This window comes from Anoplophora glabripennis, unplaced genomic scaffold, assembly GCF_000390285.2.
Source record: "Anoplophora glabripennis isolate ALB-LARVAE unplaced genomic scaffold, Agla_2.0 scaffold941, whole genome shotgun sequence".
Taxonomy (NCBI): domain Eukaryota; kingdom Metazoa; phylum Arthropoda; class Insecta; order Coleoptera; family Cerambycidae; genus Anoplophora; species Anoplophora glabripennis.
Window position 1 is genome coordinate 112,391 of NW_019417042.1, and position 20,731 is coordinate 133,121.

The 20,731-nt window shown below is 32.1% G+C and overlaps 1 protein-coding gene across 2 annotated transcripts in view; it reads right to left on the bottom strand.

Annotated features, from left to right (window-relative positions):
- LOC108915212 (chaoptin) overlaps positions 1-20,731 on the bottom strand; it is a 36,037-nt gene that overhangs the window by 14,014 nt on the left and 1,292 nt on the right. The window contains exon 1 of one of the 2 annotated variants that reach the window (XM_018721189.1): positions 20,066-20,382. The exons of the other annotated variant lie outside the window; for it this stretch is intronic. The gene's annotated coding sequence lies outside the window, so the exon portion shown is untranslated. Of the gene's footprint in view, positions 1-20,065; positions 20,383-20,731 lie in introns of those variants that run through there. 2 annotated transcript variants of the gene reach the window in all.

Here is a 20,731-nt window from a genome sequence, read left to right on the forward strand (position 1 = left end):
ATATTAGTGTTGATTTTTATTTTATTGATTGATAATACTAATACCGAAAATGTGTATTTTTTTTACTGTGACGTTTTATAATTATTATTCCCTGCTTTGAGGCTGCAGTTATAAATTATTTTTTATAAATCGGAATTTCTGCCTATATTTAATGTATAAAAAATGCGAATTTTACTCGATCCATAAACGATATCGAAATTTTGTAAGAGCAAAAAAATCTCCTAAAATAGTGCTTAGTTTTAAAAATATAAATTCTGTAGTCATTGGCATACGCACAAAAAAGTTACGGGATAGTCAGTGGCGCACAGGCACTAGAAATAGAACATCCTGTATATGTATTCTCTCCAAATTCTATATTTACCTCGCCCTTATATAAAAAAACAAGTGTACCAAATTTGAAGTTTCTAAGAAAAATAGTTTTCAAATTATTTGAAAAAAATAGGTTATCTATTCTATATTTAGAAGGCTATAGCTCAGTAGGCGTGCACTTTTGTATATAGGTAAGTTAGGCTAAATAGTATTATTTTCATTCAAGGAACCTGTGGTCAGGCGTTGTTCATCCTTTTCAGGGACACCCTGTATATTCATAGCAGTAATCCAAAAAGTGAACAGGAAGTTTGTTGATGTGGAACAGAATTCACATCAGCTTAATATACGTTTTTGTGTTTCCTTTATAAAGTACCAGTTGCCTCATTTTTTTATACCTAATTAGAGATTCCTGTAGTTATTGAATATTGAATATTGCAGTTTTTCTTACGTAGTTTTTTTTTTATTTTTCAAAAAACAATGATTTTATATTAGGTAGGTATTTAGTCCAAAGCAAACACAAACGTTAATGAAATGTTTTTTATTTGCCCCTGAAGAAAAGTAGTTTGTCTACATCAGAAAAAACTAGAGCTTAAGACCATCAAAAAAAGTTAAGTAATTCTGAACAAAAATTGAATTGTTCTCAATTTCAATAATAAGTATGTATTTACTTCCGAAAACCGTATTTATCTAATAAGTACGCTACAACACGTTTTGTGGCTACTGCTTTGGATACATACAAAAAAAGACAAGTTACGGAACTTTCACTGCGTTTACAAATAAAGCAATATCTGTTAGAAATTATCGACTACGCCTGCAAGAATATTGCTTTTAATAGTTAAAATTCCTCGCGCACAACTACTTTAAAAAATAACCTTGTGGCGGCTATACAGGATGTCTCGAAAAAAAAGTGACAAATCGGGTTCATTCTGCTTTGCCCCACGACGCGAAATAATGAGATTAGTTTCAGTTTAGAAACCATTTCGAAGTTGTCGATTCTTTCTGTAGTCACCTAAATCGCTTCGCTAGATCAGTGAATGGTAATGGTAAAACAGTTCGCAACATCTTTTCAGTTTCACCATAATTTTTATAGACTGCCACTTTCGTTGCGGTTGTGCCAGTCATAATTAGATAATACGTGCAATTTGTGCATATACGCCAGATGATGCACCGTCTGCTGAATCTGATAATTAACTCGGTTATTGTGCCAGCGAGGAAGCTTATAATTGATAATCTCATCTTCCTATTCAATAAAGACGAAACCATGAAAGCGAAAATGTAATAACTTCCTTTTTACGGCGTTTACGCTGATGTTTCATTGAAAGTGGACTGACTATAGGAACTGCATTTTTAAGAAAGAATTTTCAAAGGATTACCAATAACCAACGTTATTATCATTAAAATCTTTCTGTAAAGACAAAACAGGAATTTTAAAATAACATAATGCATCGCAACCATCGCTATTCAAAGGAAAATGAAAGTTTAACACAAAACAACGATCATTATTAAATTTTAATTATTATCAGCAACTATTGTGAGTTACGTCACTTCTATGTTACTCAACAGGAATGCTGCTTTCTTTTTCATTTTTATAATGAAACAGATGTTATTAAAATTAATTATAAATAATTTATTTTCGAATAAGGAACTAGAACTAGAGTAGATGTAGGTATAACCGTGTTGTAACTAACAAGTTTTATATTTTGCTAGTGCTAACGTGTTATTTTATAAACAATCTAGTTATTTAAGAACGTGAAAGAGCCTATAATTAAAACTACCATGCCCTGCATAAATAATACATACCTACTGGAAAAATATACTTCAGAGTTGCTTTACTGTTGTTCTGTTAGATATAATTATTGCTCGACCAGGGTTGCTATACAGTACGCGCCTCAAGTATGGAATAAATTCAGTAAAAACGAAACACATTTTTTTTGGGAAAAATCCTCGAACAGGTCGATTTTTAATTTAAAAAATACATATTTTAGCATAAAAGGCGATTTTCAACCGTTGATTTTGAAAGATCGTTAAATTGTCGATCCGACAGTATTAAAACGTTGCCATCTTACATAGGAAAGTTTTCGAGTAAATGACGATTGAATGTTAGAAAACCCAAATCAATTAAAATAAAGCAAAAACGTTATCAAATTTAGTTTTTCGAAATGCCTGAAGTTTTTTATGGATCACGTAGGTGTAAATCTTTACGAAGTGTCACTGACATACCGACTTTCTAAGTATTGTAAGCGATATAAAAATTATTGTTGAATTTAAAGTATTATGGCACATTTAACTGTCACACAAAGAATTGAAATTTTAATTCTAATCGGATGCGGGGAAAAGACTAGAACGCAGCAGGAAGTTTGCGATTTATTTAATGAAAAACATCCAGATCGCCGTATCAGCCAATCAACAGTCAGTAAGATAAAATCTAAATTTAGAGAAACTGGCAATGTTGTAGATATTCCAAAATTTGGACGTCCAAGCGTTAGTGAAGATCACAAACAGAACATTTTGATAAGTATGGTAGATAATCCTCATAATACTTCACGATTGGTTGCATTAAACAATGAAATTAGTAAGACCACAATATTACGTATCCTGAGGCAGGAAAAATATCATCCCTACAAAATTCAACTGGTGCAGGAACTCAATGAAGACGATCCCGACCGCTGCTTACACTTTTGTGAAATTATGATGGATTTATGTCAAGTAAACAGAGATTTACACCGGCAAATACTTTTTCAGACGAGGCCACGTTTTGTCTCAATGGTACAGTGAACCGTCAAACTTGCAGGTTTGGAGTCGGGCAAATCCTCATTGGATGGCAGAGACGCATACCCTACACCCACAGAAATAAAATGTGTGGGCTGGAATAGTTGACAACAGAATAGTAGGGCCTTTCTTCTTTGAAGGAACCCTTCCAGGAGAAAGATATTCAGAGTTTTTACAAAATGACCTTGTTCCAGCGCTTGCAGTAATTTTTCCTAACGATAATGACCCTGATATTCCTGATGACACCATATGGTTTCAGCAAGACGGTGCATCTCCGCACTATGCGGCGCGCCCTGTTCGAGAATTTCAGGACAATTGTTTTCCTAGGAGGTGGATCGGCAGACGAGGATCGATAGAATGGCCCGCGAGATTCCCAGATCTTACACCCCTGGACTATTTCTTATGCGCTACTTAAAGTCCAAAGTGTACGTTAATAGACCACATAATTTAGAAGAACTCCAAAATTTCATTATAGATGAAATTCACAGAGTTACCCCAGAAATAATTCATAATGTACAAGAAGAATTTCTACACAGTCTTGCGTATTGTCAAGAAGTCGGTGGGTGGCAGTTCGAAAACTTAATTTAGGTACAAAACTTAATGAATTGTATTTGCTTGACATAGGAATTGTTATTTTTTTAATGAATAAAATTTACGTTTTCTAACATTCAATCGACAATGAAACGATCTTTCGGAATGAAGAAAAAAAAGGGGGTTGCTATTTAAAAAAAATGTCGATTACTCGAAAACAAATGACGGTTGAAAATGGCCTTTTATGCTAAAATATGTATTTTTTAAATTAAATATCGACCTGTTCGAGGATTTTTCCTAAAAAAAAATTGTTTAGTTTTTACTGAATTTATTCCATACTTTAGGCGCGTACTGTATATATCGCCATTGCTGTGGCTACTTTTGTTGAAAATTAGGGACTAATATAAAATGTCACGGGAAGCAGAAGAGTGGGACAAAGGTAAAAATATAAAAATACTCGTGAAAAAGTGGCAACATTGTTTTTACTTTTTATGATAAATTTGGCATTCTGGGTTTCTAAAACCTGGCAACCCTGTAGGTACTCGACAGGAAAGCCATAAGTAAATATATTAATATCCATCAAGTCCCCAGCGACTTGTAGATTAAGAATAAAACAAAACCTTGTGTGTTAATTCAGTCAACCTGTACCACGCCAATTGTTGCCGTCCAACCTTGAATTCTACAATAAATTCCAAGCAATTTCGCCGGCTCCTCCTTGGTTTGCGTTGAATTTGAGTCAACTAGAAAAATGGTAACCAGCTATTTTTAGATTGGCTGCAATTAACATCAGAAATGCGGTTGAACGAGTATCCTTATACGTTTTTTGTCATTTTTTCAAAACGCCGTCCATTTAGAAATCAAGTGGCGGATTACAAAATCAAAATGTTAACCGAACGCTTCGACAGCTATAACACGTCTTCGAGATCCGATCGAAATGACGCAAACTTCTTTTAGGTCGGTAACGGGCAACGGCAGATCTCTAGATTCTTAGATTTCCCCTATAAAAATTCCTTTCTTGCTTTTCAACGTTTAACGCTATAAATGCCCGTGTTATAAAGGAAAACACGCACTTATTATGCACCGAAAGCGTCGCTAATTGCAATTAATGTGGAAAAACTCAATCGCTGCTGCCTGAGGATCGGAAATCTTTGGTTCTTCGGCTTTTATTTTGAAAGGACAGAAGTCAAAGTCGCTTTACGTCTTATATAGGTACCAACTGGTTGATTATTAACGAGAAATGTTGTAATTTACTGTAGTACTATATATTTGTTATTACTGTACTGATGTTTGTCAACGAAATGCATTTGACTCCGAGTTAAATGTTTTTAAAATTGCGTAAGTCTTCTCTGACATTTTGAAGAACGTTTTCAATACACTAGCTTTAGAGTGCGGAGAAAGACCGCGGCGTCGTTTACAGCCTTGTTTTTGTAAATTAATTGCAAGTAATTATCCTCTGTAATAGCACAAATCAATTGAAAGGTGTACCCAGAACCTGTAGATATACGATGTAGATACATTGATACGTGCCTTGAGGCTTATGTAATGCCGGTCAATCACCTAACATTCCACTTTTGAAATCTTAAATTGGTAGTAGTTACTCTCCTTAAAAAAATGTTAATATTTTGAATTTGTGTTGTTAAAACCATACACAGGGTGTTCCAATACTCCGCGCACATAGAGCTACCACAGTTTTCTGCGACCGAAATAAACAGATTTAACTGGAATTACCAATATCCTGAGTTGCTTCGTTTGGCCGCTAGAAGGCATCAATTTTTTTTTTTTTTCAAATAACTGAAACGCCTTAAATCTTGTTCAGGCTGAGGCAGTACAGTATTGGGGGTCATGAAGGCTTGCACAAAATATAATAAAATTTCTAGGGTCGTATTTAAAAAAGCGAATTTGTAACAGCCTGTATGTAGTTTTTCTTTGTCGATATTTAAATTCGAAGAATTTTGGCGGAGACTAACAGAAATAGTTGACAACACTGCTTGACTCACGCATCGAATTCATAGCTCACTCCGCGGCAAGTGTCATCGTAACGCAACTACTGTTATCAGAGGAAAAAGCGATGTTCTCGTGCAAGCGCAGGACCTTCCCGTCTACTCTCTAAAGGAAAATTGCAATCGATCCACATTGTTCTGCCTTAAAAAATGACGAGTGATATCGGCCACCGACAGCTACTTGCGCGATTTTACAGCAAAGATTTACAGTTGCAGACCAAAAGTTAACCGTTCATCTCGTATGAAATTGTCCATTTCGAATATCTTTTATGTAAGGTACATCTTCCCAAAATATGCATGTTTTTAAGCCATTGTTCGCAAATATCTCAAAAACCACAAGTTTTATCAAAAAAATGATCATAAGCAAAAATGAAGGTAATTAAATAGCAAAGAGATTGCTTTTTTTATTTTTGTAGGTGGTATAGAACCCGAGTTATGACTCCCAGAAGTTGAAGTCAATTTCGAAGATAGCTATAATCGAAACGATCAACGACCTGTAGCGGAAAAATTAAAGTTTTTTCGAGGAAAACTTATATAACACTTATTAAAGTTCTTGAAAAGACCTTTAAATTGAGTTGTGGTAAAAGTCGTTAGCATGAAAACTAATGAAGTTACAATCAAAATAAAATGATTGCCTTGATTTTTGAAAAAAAAAATCGGCATTAAAATTAAACGTATTCCTTCTGCAATTTAGTTTATTTATGTATTAACAATAGATTCTGGGAATTTGAACGATTTTAGAAGCCTAAATTTAAAAAATATTTCATTTACTTTTGAATAAAATTTTTCAGTTTTTAAAAAAATTTCCATTTTTGAAAATATTTCAAAAACTAACAAAGTTATAAAAATATGATAGAATAAGAAATTGTAGGTTTCTTTTTACTGAACAATTTGCTTTTTTAAAATTTTTGTAGGACAAAATTTGACTGAACTATGACCGTTAGAAGCTCAAAATTAAGCTCCAAGACTGCCTTTCCTGAGCCCTTTTAGTTTACAAACCTAAAAAACGAAGGGCTCAAAAAAACTGCAAATGATAGAACTTAAACTGCTTTAAATTCCCTACAAAATGGTTTTTTGAGTAAATTTATAACTTTAAAATTACAAAACTTATGGTAAAAAAATGAATCGCATTTTTTCGGTAAAAAATTATCATCATCTTTGCGTATTTTGGAGCGCTTGTGAACTGATTTGAGTAAGTATTTTAATAATATACATACACACACGTATCCGAGTTAACATGTAAGATGTATGTGTACCTACATTCGGAAATTGAAATTTTATTTGATATTAATTTAATAAAAAGATATTAATAAATTCAATAAAATTAAAAAAATTAATTATATCATCATACATATAATTTTAAGGAAATTTTTCTATAAGGGGTAGGGTTTTTTATAAGGGGTAGGTAGGTCTTCTATAGGTAAGGGTTTTTTGGGTGGCTGAAAAGTTGCAATATATCATAGATCATTTCGAAAACCAACAAAACGTATGCATACCATTAAAACATCTCAAGCTTTCAATAATATTTTTTTGTTTATTTTATTATAAGGGTTGCAACTTTGTAATAAATCGTAAGCTTTCTAATGCAAATAAATGCAATATTGTGAATGCATCAAAAGAATATTTTAAACTGTTAAAAACTTTTTTTTCAATTTTTTTGGCCATGGAAGGGTAGTTTTCAAGGATTGAAAAGTAATAATATATAATTCATAAATTATAATAAAAAACATGAAAGGAACTTTATCCAACATATTTGAACATGAATTGAATCGTAAAAATACGTAAATCTGCGATTTTCGCATTTTTTTCGTACAAGGATAGTTTTCACCCCCAAATAGGAAAAAGCACACATCGAGACAATATAACTTTTGAAGTGGGGGATCAGATGAGCTTGTATGCAAATTTTCAGGAAAATCCCTGCTATCCGAAAAAATAGGGAGCATTTACTTTATTTTCGCCTTCAGTGACTGGACTAATATACTATTTTAAATACAACATAATAATTATGAAAATTCCGAGAAAATATACTTCACACATTTTTTTTTCCTCTAACAAAAACGGAAATTAAATTAATTTGTATTTACAGTAGTATTTCTAGCACAGTCCTACACTTATTTTACATTTTGTGGAGTGTCTGGTAACGTTAATGCGAAATCAAAAAAGTGATAAATCGAAAATGGTTCGGGGGTTCGTTTTTCAAACAAAATAAAGGACATGTTTCTTCTTGGAAACACCACAAGAAGTTACAGGTAGTGATTCAATTTTCAATATATCCAATGACGTCGAATTTCTGTGGTTTTCAGTCAAAGTATAGCTCTCGTTATCTCCATCACCACTGGGACGGTTATTTAAATTCGAATTCAGTGATGTTTTATCTTTCTATTCTGCATCAAATGCCCGAAATGCTTCGAAATGTTCGTTCGGAAGTGGAGCAAAGATTTTATTATTGTATGCAAGCGAAGGGAAACCAATTTGAACACTTAATAAAAGAACATTCTTTAATTCATGACTTATGCTTTAAGTGATTTTATTGTCATATTCCATCCAAAATTTAAAAAGTCGTATGTCGTCGTCGAATTGAAAACGCTTTAAAATGAGGTGTCACTCAACATTTAAAGTTTAACGGTATTTTACTGCCTAAAGGGTAGATCTAACTCACTAAAGAAAATAAGTATTTTATTTCATGTGCTGACTTGGGGTTAATGAGTTGACTCGCTTGGGGCAACAAAAACTTCTAGGAAAACTTTCTATAGGTATATACTTACTTGCCGCCTATTTAATGCAGATATTTTGCTACGACTAGGGAATTCTTACTAAGCGTATCAAAAAATTCTCTCAGTGTATGTTCAAAAGTAATTTGAGCGGTCCGTCGCACCTACCTAATCTTTCACGATCCTCCTCCGAGCAAAAAACGTATTTAAGGCGGTCATCTCATTCGGGCATTGCATAGACTTATTGACCCAAATTTACGGTGAGCCACTTAATTTTTTTTTTGTCAGCGTGTTTACAAACTAATCCGATGGTGACGCGATAGAGTACGGGCAGGTCCATTCAGACCGGCCAATTAGAGGCTATTTCCGACGGACGAAATCGCATTCAATCGCGATTACGACAGGCCGTAAACCCACTTTGCGGGCCAAAAGCACACACTCGTCAATTATAGCGGGATGGGGGCCCAGCGGGCATACTGCCACAGCCGATTCTCCGAAGCCGCGAGCTACTCGTGATCAGATCGCTACGCGGTTTCTTCATCTGCGGAATCCTGTCCGTTTTCACAGGTGTGGCTACGGCACGCCGCTAGTCGTTGTCGGGGCGTCGGTTTTGATGGACGGCGTTCGGAAGGTCGAGATAAAATCGAATGGATGGGGGAAAACCAGGAAAAAAAAATCAAGCTTTAGCCCAGTCTACATCTACATTTTCTGATCGTAGACGTAGGAAAATATTTGTAGTGTAGGTACCTACCTGTAATGCCTTAGGGTTGATTAATAAACGAACATATAAATAAAACTGTAAACAATATTTATTGAATATTGAACGTCTGCTCTCTTTACAATCATTCTACAGACTGCCTATCCCTTATCCCTTTTCCTACATAATATATAAACATCGCTTTCAACTTACAACTATGATGGCAACACATACCAGAGTGGCATCATTGGACACACACCTGCATAAACACTCGTCCGTCATCTAATAAACATCTCAGTGGATATACAGGGTGCTAACATACCTTATACCCATTAAATATTTTGGATTTGATTGATCATTAAAATATTGTAAAATATTACTACTTTTACAGATTAATTGGCTAAAAAAATGAGGCGAATAAATATACCTAAGTAGGTATTCGACATTTCACGTTTATATAAAAAAACACACATAATTTTATTGGTAAATACCTATGCCTAGCTGTTCTTCAAACTCCTACATTTTGACGCAATGCGAAGTCAAATTCTGTGAATTACCTATTCTCGAATTATTTATCGATTTACTTAGGTACTTACTTTCCAGTCATAAAGAACATTTTTCTTTGCATTGACAGCAATGATAAGAAGAAAGTCCGCAGTAGGGCTGGAGACTTTAATAGTGTAGCGCAGGCACTTCCCGTGCAAAAATTTCAATTAAATGCAATTATTAAAAATAGATTTAAGAACATATTTTTATAAAGCCATTAGCCCTTAAAAATTACTTTGACTTTCGACTTGAAATAGACATTGTGATGTGACGAGCGCCAACTTCAGGTACGTCGGTAACTATGCAATCTGCATTATCGGCTCACGGGCGACAACTAGTTCCATGTTCCATGGAAATTTTGACTTTGTGCAGGATCAGTGCTTATAACAGGGAGACTGTGTAGTCTCCATGGCTTATAAACTCAATGTGAGTAATAATCCATTGCGCAAACTGTGCAAATATATGACATGTACTTATATATAGGTATCATTGTAATCTGAAACAAGAGAAGAATCCAAGAAAACGATAAATATAGACCCTGTCAAATTTAAAAAACAAAAGTTTGATTTACGTATACGTATCTCCGATATGCAACAATCAATTATTTTTTTATACCTATATACTTCTTTGAGATTGCAAGAACATTTACCAAGTACAACTTTGTTCTTTACCATTATTTCCTAGATAGAAAGGTAAAATAAATAGGAAGGATAGATTGTTATGTGAATATTATTATGAACAATTGCGTGGAAATGCGTTTTATTTATACTGGGTGGCATAATACCCACAAAATAAAAAAATGCTTTATTTAAACACCATTTATCTTAAAAATTAAAGTTACCTAAATTATTGCCTTGCATTTTAATGGAATTACGTAAGTAACAGTATTTGCAAATATCTTGGTATAATTTCTAGGTAGGTACCTATACCTATTTATTGAACAAAGAATCATACTTTAAAGTTCATCAAAAACATGAAACGGAAGACACAAAATTGACATGCACACAACCGTAACCGATTTCAATGACAAGACAGCGAGATTTAAGCTCTTGCTGAGAAAAAAACTGGGTTACCATGCTTTAAAATCGGCCAACGAAATGATTTAACATGAGAAACAGAACCGAATAACATTCCAGGCAACAAGTTTTAAAGTATTTGTACCATATTTTTACCATTATTATGCTCACAAAGTTTAATTTCAATGTATGTAATAACGTTTGCAATTTTATATTTATACTTATATGAAATGATATTTAGTTAAGTCAGGTAGGTATGTGTCGGGAACAACATTAACTTATTGCCTTTTTTTAATATTTAATCTGCATTTTAAACAGTCACAGCTTTTATATTTTACAACGTGTACGGTAAATATAAAATTATGACTAATAAAACACGTTTCGTCATAGGTCATGGGCTGTAGCACCTAGGGAAAAATAAATTGTTTAGCTTTGCAGCGTTGTGGTGTAACGAATGCGTCCGGCTGGGCAGACCGATCAAAAAAGAATGGATTTGTTTTCCTAGAAGTGCTCCTACTGTTATAAAATAATTAATTAAATTAATTAAACTCTATAGTAATATGGTATTATAATAATTATTTTTTGTATTTGGTTTGGGGTAATTTCTGCACAAGCTTGCATTATCCTAGCACGTAATTCGTGTACAGTTTGTGGCCTTGATCTGTAAACTTTTTGTTTCAATAAACCCCAAAGAAAAAATCTAATGGCGTCAAGTCCGGGGATCTCGGCGGCCACTCAATTAAAGGACTATTTCGTCCTATCCAACAATTCTCAAAATGTTCGTTTAACCATTCTCTCACAACAGCAGTATTACGAATAGTGCTACAATCTAATTGAGACTTAAAATTAAGGAGATTTCTTAAAGGCATACCATCTAATGTGTTCCGAACTTAATTATTAAGAAAATTTAGAAATCTATTCGCATTCAAATTGCCGTCAAAAAAGAAAGGGTCAATTATTCTATTATTAAGTACCTATTCCACACCAAACGTTAACTTTTTGCGAATATTGCTCCTTTGCGTTTACATATTTTTTCATCTCCAAAGTAAGGACAAATTTTGGTTTAATAGCTTTTATTGTATTTTTTACCAGGCAGATACCTCTGAGATTTTCTCTAGGGATAATACAATTAATTAAACTAGCCACTCGAATAGTATAGCCCGGGGATTATTATTAAAATATTGAAAAATTGGTTACTATTTCTCAAAATTCTACGACGCTCATTATGTCTAGTTCTAAGTAAATTTCTATTGCAGCATTTCTTGCAGAACACACATTATCGCCAACAAGTCGTACCTACAATTTCTATTTTGTATTTTCCATGGTCATTGACAGGAGATAAACTTTATTACACAATAATTTGTCACTTTTGACAATTATTATAGCTAACTAGATACCTCATTTTTTGTTTTGCTTCATGGATAACTTGATATCAACAATAAATTAATGAAAAAATGTAAAGATTTGTGAATTTTTGATTTGGCTACAAAATAGTTAAAATTTTTTGATAAAATTTGGTATTGACCCGTTTTGGAGTGTCTTGAATCTAGTGATGTAAATCAATTTTTTTCTCAAAAAATCCCTAATATGAATTATTAGAATTTTACTCCTAAAAATGGACGTAGTATCTACACCTTGGATTTTGTGGGATCGCGCCCATTCTCCTTCACAAAGCACACTTCATCAACCTTTAAGAATGTAAAGAATTGATTTTTATATGTACAATATTTCTAAGTACTTTGTTACTTACTTAATAAGGAGAAACTTAAATTTTAACAACGTAGTCATTAAACATTCATCAAAATATGTCGGCAGGCGGCAAGTCAAAGAAAAATATAGGTGTCAGGCTTTGAGGTCACGAATCCAAAGACGCGAACCCGTTGGCATCCTCTGCGCGGTTTGTACCTACGTACTTACATTACAGTTAAAACCGAAGGCAAGTGGGTTAGTTTAATATCAAGTACCCAGGAATTATTCATTCAAAACAAAGCATTTCGATAAATATCGCGGCATCCGCTCCGTTCTCAGTTGGCGAGAAACGGTGTTTTCGGTCTAGAATTTCTTGCGGAGCGTGTTTTATTGTTTGTTTTAGTTTCATCGGCGGGTATGTGTTGATTGGGTGTATCTCGCGCATATTAATGTGCAAATTATAGATGTGCAACGTTTCTTTCCCAGAGAGGTGGACATGCCACGAAGATGTGTGTACGAAAATAACCGTTATTAGAAGCCGATATACAAGATCTATAATGAAAGTCATTATCCGGGGTGTCCTAATAAAATTTTAAAAAAATACTAAAATTATCTCTATTCTCTATTTTATCTAGTTGCTTCGTTTAGCTGCTAGGGAGCCTAAACACAATATTACATCTCTAATTTGTACTGTATCTATATTTATTTATTTATGTACTTATTTAAAATATCCAACGGGACAAAACCCAATAACAGGATATCTAAGTTTCAGAAAGAATACAGTACAAATAACAGTGAAAGATAATGAATAATAATATATGAAAAGAACAGACAACTAGATTTTTCGGCAAAATACACTCACGTTAAACAGCTCATCTTTTAAAAATGCATTGCAATACATTTTTTTTCTCATAAATCCTTAACTTTTTGAAAAAACTTGAAGAGATCAAAAAGTTAGTAAATGAAAGGGGTTATTTTTTAGACATATTTTTTAAAAGGAAAAATTTTATCGAAAAAAATTATAAGAGAAAATGTCATAGGGGTTCATTATTTCAACCCTTTACAAAAATACTTGAAAAAATTTAAAAAAGTAGTATTTTTTGCAGATAATGTTCACCAAGTTTGGTTTGTTTAGCTTGATATGCAAGGAAGATAAAAAAAACATTTTTTTTTGAAATTTTTGGAGGGGCGTAACTTTTCAGGTGAGAGTTTTTCAAAAAATTGTATACCAAAGACTAATTTTCATCAAAGAATCGCATTTTACATTTTTTCAGTGTTATTCAGATGCACCCTACGCACAGGTATAAACTCAGTAAAAAATTAATGGAGCAGAAACATTTCCACCAAACATTTTTAGTGACTTTTGAAAGGCTGCATCTTCGTGAATAATGGTCGTATCGAAAAAAAAGAAGTGTCTTGAAGCTTGAAGATACTAGTTTAGAAATCTTAAGATGAAAATTTTTTTTGAGCATCACTCGACGCAATCAAAAGAAATAATAATTTAAGGCAAACATTTTACAAACAATTTTTTTTAAAACTGCCTATGGACTATGGATAATTTTTTTCTGGATTAATCAATGCCAGAATCACTTATTAGCCTGATTTCTCAGCTTCAATTTGTTTTTTTTTATTTTCTGTACGATTATTTCTTACCGAGATATCAACTATTGACTGAAAAGTCACTTTTTTTTTTTGAGCATCGATATCTCATGAAGTAATGATCGTACAGCGAACGAATGGAGAGTTTTAGAAACCTCAATGAATCCTCTTCAAGGACCTTTTGGTATGATTGAGAATTTTTTTTATATACGCAGTGCAAAAACTGACTTTTTCCTGCTGTTTTGGAAAATCAACGACTACTTTGCGAATATTTCGAAAAGTACCAATGTTTGTAGGTTTTTTTTAGGTCAATATGAGGCCTGTAAATTTTGAAATCGATCGGTCGAACTTTTTTCCTTTCCTGAATCGTCACAGTATTAGGTAGTTTTATACAAAATTAAAGGAGCAGGTTTATTGCTCTTTAAACATCAATTAATCATGATTAATGACAATTTTGCGATAAATACTCGTCAAATATCGAAAAAAAATTAAAAATTATGAAAATAAAATTCAATTAAAAAAAAAATTACGTTATCATTTTTACAATTCCACTTTGAATATTTCAAATGTCCAAATGTTGAAATTTAAAAAATATATTGAAATTTCAAAATACATATTCAGAAAATTAAACTGAATCATTTTCTATTCAGTTTTCATGCAATTTTTTTCGCATGCCGTTTTCCATCGAGTTAAAATTAATTTCATTAATTCAAGTTGATACACCCAAGTTAATCTTCATGCAGCGCTATACGATTTATTGATTCTTTTTCCGAAAGTTCTCAAGGCTTTAAAAAACAGTTTTTTTTTTCAAAACTGCCAGTTTTATTCATTAAAAAAATGTTATCTTAAATTTTATCAAGTAACAATTTTTTTATCGACAGTTGGTTCAATGTGAAATTGTGAAAAAAAAATAATGCAAAAAAAATTGAAAAATTTGATTAATTTTCAAAATTTTTAATTTTTTTTTATATATTTCATGAGTTTTTAACGCGACATTGTGAGAAAAACGACGATTCAGGAAAGGAAAACGGTTCGACCGATCAATTTCAGAATTGGCCTTTCACATAGTTTTCTGTAAGTGGTGCCTACCATTGAAATTTATCTAAATATAATCTTCAATATAAAAAAACATAAAATGTCTTTAAAAACAACCATAAATCTTCGTTAATGTTGAGTACTTATTAGTTTGAAAGAACTGAACTGTGATGTAACACTCATACAGACACGGTTGTGTAAACTTTAATAACAGGAAAATGGCATCGTCGTAATTTCTATAAACAGAAGTTATGTTTACGGCACAGCTGATGGTATTGTAAAATAATTAGGTATTATATAATTACATTATGAAAATAGTAGGTATTTAGTGTAATCTATACGGAATGCGTGAGTGAGTCGTTTCGCTTACAATTTTTTCATTAACTATTTGAATTTGGATTCCTACATAATTTTGAACAAGTAGGTAATTACTTACAAGTCGTTCGGCGACAAACGATGTTTTTCTGAGAATTTTAAAATATTAAATTTACTAGTAATAAGTGTACTTATTGTTAGAAGGAAAATAATATTGTCTTAACTGTAACTTCGATCTGTCATGAAATATATTTTAAATTATAGGTACAATTTAGTATCGGAAATAAGTATAGACACGGAGATAATTTTCAGTACCTACCCACGGAATGAGCCTCATATTCTCTTGTCCATAACGCACGTACGAGAACACATATTTTTTTATTTATGCATGATGCACTCGTTCCAGATTTTACACACGATTTATTAACAAAATTGTCATGACATGAAATTATATTATCAATATATTTATGTATACCTAGCAACCTACGTAGTTGAAAAAAATGTAAGTATGTACCTATATCCAACTTAAAGGAGGAATTCTCGAAGTGAATAACTTAATTATTTTTTTCTACAAAGTCATATATGTTTCTGTATATGCCCAGTCCGACTTTTGTCTTGAAAACTAGGTCGTTTAGGAGACATATTCACATGAACATTTTCCTCAAAATATAGAAAAAGGATTCTATACCATTTCAATTTTTCCAACCATTTCTGGGACACTATACCTAAATTCCAGGTAATCTTGAATAATTTGAATGAGAGACAAAAAGTATCTAGGTATAATTTCAGACAGACAGAATTGCAAAAAGGGTAAGAACGATAAAATGTTGCTTTTAATAAAGAAAAACACAATTTTGTAGCAGCCGGTACCTATTGTATCTCTTTACAAAAGATTTAAAAGATGAAGGATCTACCAATGTCTTAAAAATACTTATATCAAATCAAAAACTTCATAAAAATGTGTACGTTTGTATGCAAACAGTGAAATTAAGTATTTAAGTAAGTATGCTTTATTGTTTTTGTAAAGGTAATGGCATGTCCTTTTCATGTTTAGCACTATGTTAAACAAACTGTACTTACATACTTATACCCGACTTGAATAATGCAAAAGAGAGTCCGAATAGTTACACAGGCCCCAAGAACATTGCGTAATAAAAATAAGTAACTTTTACGGGATTCAAGTAACGGAAGGCCGGGCCCAGTTGAATAAAAATGTGTGTTAAATGCCTAACAGTAGACTCGGTCCTACTTTTATTTAAAGAATTGGTAAAAATAATTACAAACTTCTATGAAATATGAATTAATAATATTATGTGAAGTAGGTACACCGCGAAAAATTAGAGTATAATTTGCTAGTAAAATGAATTTAATGAAAAAAAATTATATTTTCTTAAAAAATCGTTTTTCTTATTCTGCTACAAATGAATATACGATGTAGGTAAGTAGGTACATTATAGTCCAACTACTCAGGGTTTTTACCTCCGAATTCTTTATAACTGAACCGATTGACGTGAAATTTTGACTGAATGTGGGGAATGCCTCAAGGAACAAAACTTATATAGTGCCGAAGTGTGCTTTTACCCTGGGTGTGGTTCCCGCCCCTTCTCGGGGGTAGAAATGTTTACGCCCAAAATAATAAGGGATCGATAGAGGAGTCAATTTTAAGTAACAAATGTTATATAAAGTTTTTTAGATAATCCAATACTTTCCGAGTAATTCGTCATTGAAGGTGTTGATTTTTTACTGAAAAAGTGCTTGTTTTAAGACAGTTTTTTGCAAATAACTCTGAAATCATTGGATTTAAGGAAAAAGTTGTAATGAACAAAAAGAAAGGTAATATAAAAAACAAATCTAATGACATTATTTTGTTTTTCTCTAGTTGCAATATAAACCGAGTTATGGATTTTTAAACATTATTATATGTTAGCTAAAAACTAAATTGGTACCAGTTAATGTTAAATAACGCCAAAACCATAAATATTAGGAAAAAAACCATTTGAACTTTTTTTAAAGTACTTTGAAAAACCTTTAAAATGAGCTGTTTTAAAAGTCTTTAGAATCAAGGTTAACGGATATATGATCGAAATAACATGATAGTCTCATTTTTTTTTAAGAAAAAATTAATAAACAAATCAGTGCCTTTGGCGACAGAATTAAAATTAAATGCAATCCATTTACAGATTTCTTCATTTATGTTTCTAAGAATATGTTTTGAGTCTTAGGCTCACTTACAAAGCATGATTTCGAACATGACTTCGAAAAAAACTTAATCTTTGAAAATATTAATTTTTCAAGTTTTTGAAAAAAATTCGATTTTTACGCTGTAATTTAAAAATTAAAGGGTGTACGAAAAAAATACAAGAGTAAAAAAATTTAGCTTTATTTTTGCTGAAGATTTTAATTTTTTATTTCTCTAAAATTAATATTAATCGAGATATCGCCATTTTAAGTTATCATATGAATGAGCTTTTCGAGCCCTTTAAACCCTTCAAACTTAGAAATGAACGGCTTAAAAAAGATCAACAGTTCACGTAGCCCTTACAATTCCCTGCAAAATGATCCTTTGTGCGATTAAAAAGTAAGAAAGTTATCGTCGAAAAAATAAACACGTGTAAAAATGTTTTAAAATCTTATGAGCTTTGACCTTCATATGCGCAGAAACATAATTCCGACCGTCGCCTAAATTATTCTACGTCTTAAAAACATTACACCTATTATTCACAGTCTCTCTCGAGCACTAGCGTAAACAAGCCTTTGATCCGATTACAAATATCATAATAAAATGCCCTATTCTTTATTATTTTAATTTAAACAATAAAAAAATATATACAACGAACGTTCGCCAGTTGACTTTATTGATGCCCGAGCGCCTTAGTTCATTTCTACTTGTAATGATGAACATGGTCTAGTTCTGAGTCAATGTTTTCACAACGTGCTTATTAGAAGAATTATGGACGCCACGCCTTTCGCGCATTTCCCGGCTCAAGAGATATTAAAAGACCTCTACCTATAGGTGATAATTTTAGGAAAATTTTAGATCAAACAAGAATTTTGAAGCATTTAAATTTATTTAGTATGAGTGTATATTGGAATAAACCAGTACTATATTATAATAGAGGAAAATGATTTCGTTGGTTGATGGAATGGTTTTATGAGAATGATGATCACCAAGTGATTACAACACCTTGTATACTGTTTTGGTAAAAGCTAGTGAAATTGCTTTGAAAGAAGGTATGAAAACTTGCATTATAACGTTTTATAGGAAGAGAATCAATGTTTATTTAATACGAATCCACATTTAAAATGTTTCTATACTCTTTCAATAATAGGTATTCTTTCATTTTATTTTCGAAAGAAGGGTATTTTTCAAGGGTTGAAAAGTTGCAATCGATAAAAAATATTTTTTAAACAAGAAATCAATTTTAATTTGCATGATTTGCATGATTAAAACGTTTCAAGTTGAAAAAATTTTTGTATATTATTTTCATCCAAAGGGGTGGTTTTTAAAGGTTTTTCCGGGCTGAAAATTTGGGATACATTAAGTTTCATGTTAAATAGCACATGGAATTACTCATACCAAACAAATAAAAAAGATTTGATTACATAAAATGCTTAAATTTGTATTTTTTCTTTTTTTTCCAATAAGGGGTGGTTTTCACCCCTTAAGAACAAAAAGCACACCTAGCGCATATATAAGTTTTGAAGCGGGGGGTAAGATGAGCCTAATTCTAAATTTTGAGAAAAATCGGTGCAGTTATAAAAAATTCGGAGGTATTACTATGTTTCCAGCTACATAGTAACTGGACTATTGTGAGTATGATATAAAATAAATCGTTTCGAGTTAGGGTTTGTAACTTTTTGAATTTTAAGGCACTACTTAGCGACGCCCTATCACATTTTCTCCATTAAATTTCATTTATCTGCTCGCCCCTGATGTTAGCTAAATTAACATATTTCTTCCAGTTTTAAATTATCTATACAAGCAAGGAAAAAAATTATACAAGGAAATTTCAAAACTTTCATCATTTCATAACATTTCTGAGTATGTCACATATATAAACAAATTTTCTATTGTTTATTTTATGACTTCGCTTCTCTTATTTGAATCAAGAATAATGTCGATGCCTTGACATTTTCTCATACAAGCACGCAGAAAACTAATATTGCAAGCATCATAAAATATCAATACTTTAATAGTACATTTAAGTATTTACTATTAACCATAAAAGTCATAAAGGTAAGTGCTTTCTACAGAGATCTATTAATTATTTATACTTAATTATGTAACGTTAAATAATTAGTAGATTTATGCATAATAGTTCATAAAAGTAAGTACTTAAATACTTTTTTGTATGGTATAACAAACAAAGTAGTAGGAACTTTCAAATTCCAAAAAAAATCGAGAAAAAATTTGAAATAAAAACAACTGTAGGTAAAGCAGAAGAAAAATTTCATAAATTTCGTATACAACCATCCATATTAACTAAAAATAGACAATTTTAAAGAAATCTATTAAATAAAAGTAGTATTTTACATTAAAAATGTGTGATTAACATTCAAAATTTTATTTATGTTTTGTATATAAATTAAGGTAAGGTAGGTATATTTATATCTCCTGATATAAGATATTTACCTATAATATGACTTACAATTCATAAAAACTTAAACGTAACTGTTAATATTAACCACATACCTATATTATAATGACATAAGTGGATATGCTTAATCAAAAACTGTCAACGTACTGATATGAAAGTATTTACTGTCGAGATAGTGCTTCTTTGATAAAACAAAACATTGGTAAATGAAACAACCTACAAATTATATTGGATAAAATGTAAATTTTACCTTTAATTATGTTTCTTGATTATATCCCAAAATGGCACGAAATTAACTTCTCATAACTCACAGCAAACAGGCGAAAACAAAGTTCAATAAAGTACAAGCACTCGAGTAAGTTCACACCAACCAAGTGGAATGATGGACAACATACACTGACGTCGAATTTCGCAAATTTACATGCCCGCTGGTAGCCAAACTTGTCTTTGCAATCAAGTAGAAACCCTTGAAAACGTACGCGAGAATGTTAAACGCCAAATCAAGGTAGTAACTCGCGCGGTCGTTCCTACAGTAACAATTGAAACGGCGTTCAACAAGTCGCACTCAGCCACCTCGATACTGACTAACTGGTGGAGGCTGCTGGCTGGACTAGTAGTTTCCTTAAGATAAACCCCAAGTTATTTACTCAATGTCAGACGTACGTTTGCGGTTCTTGTGCCCATTAACTGGCTCCAGCACACACGTGAGGATGTGTCGTTGATAGGAACAGTAAAAGTACAGAGAATAAGTTACCTTTCTCTTCTCATATTTCGGTGTGTTTGCTGTAGGTATATTGTGTACTAAAGACCTGTTCTACTGTGACGATACCCATAATCCTGTATTGTACGTATTTGTACAGATTTATTTCATCTTTGGACGGTATATTCACTTATGTTTGGATTTCAATAATTTATG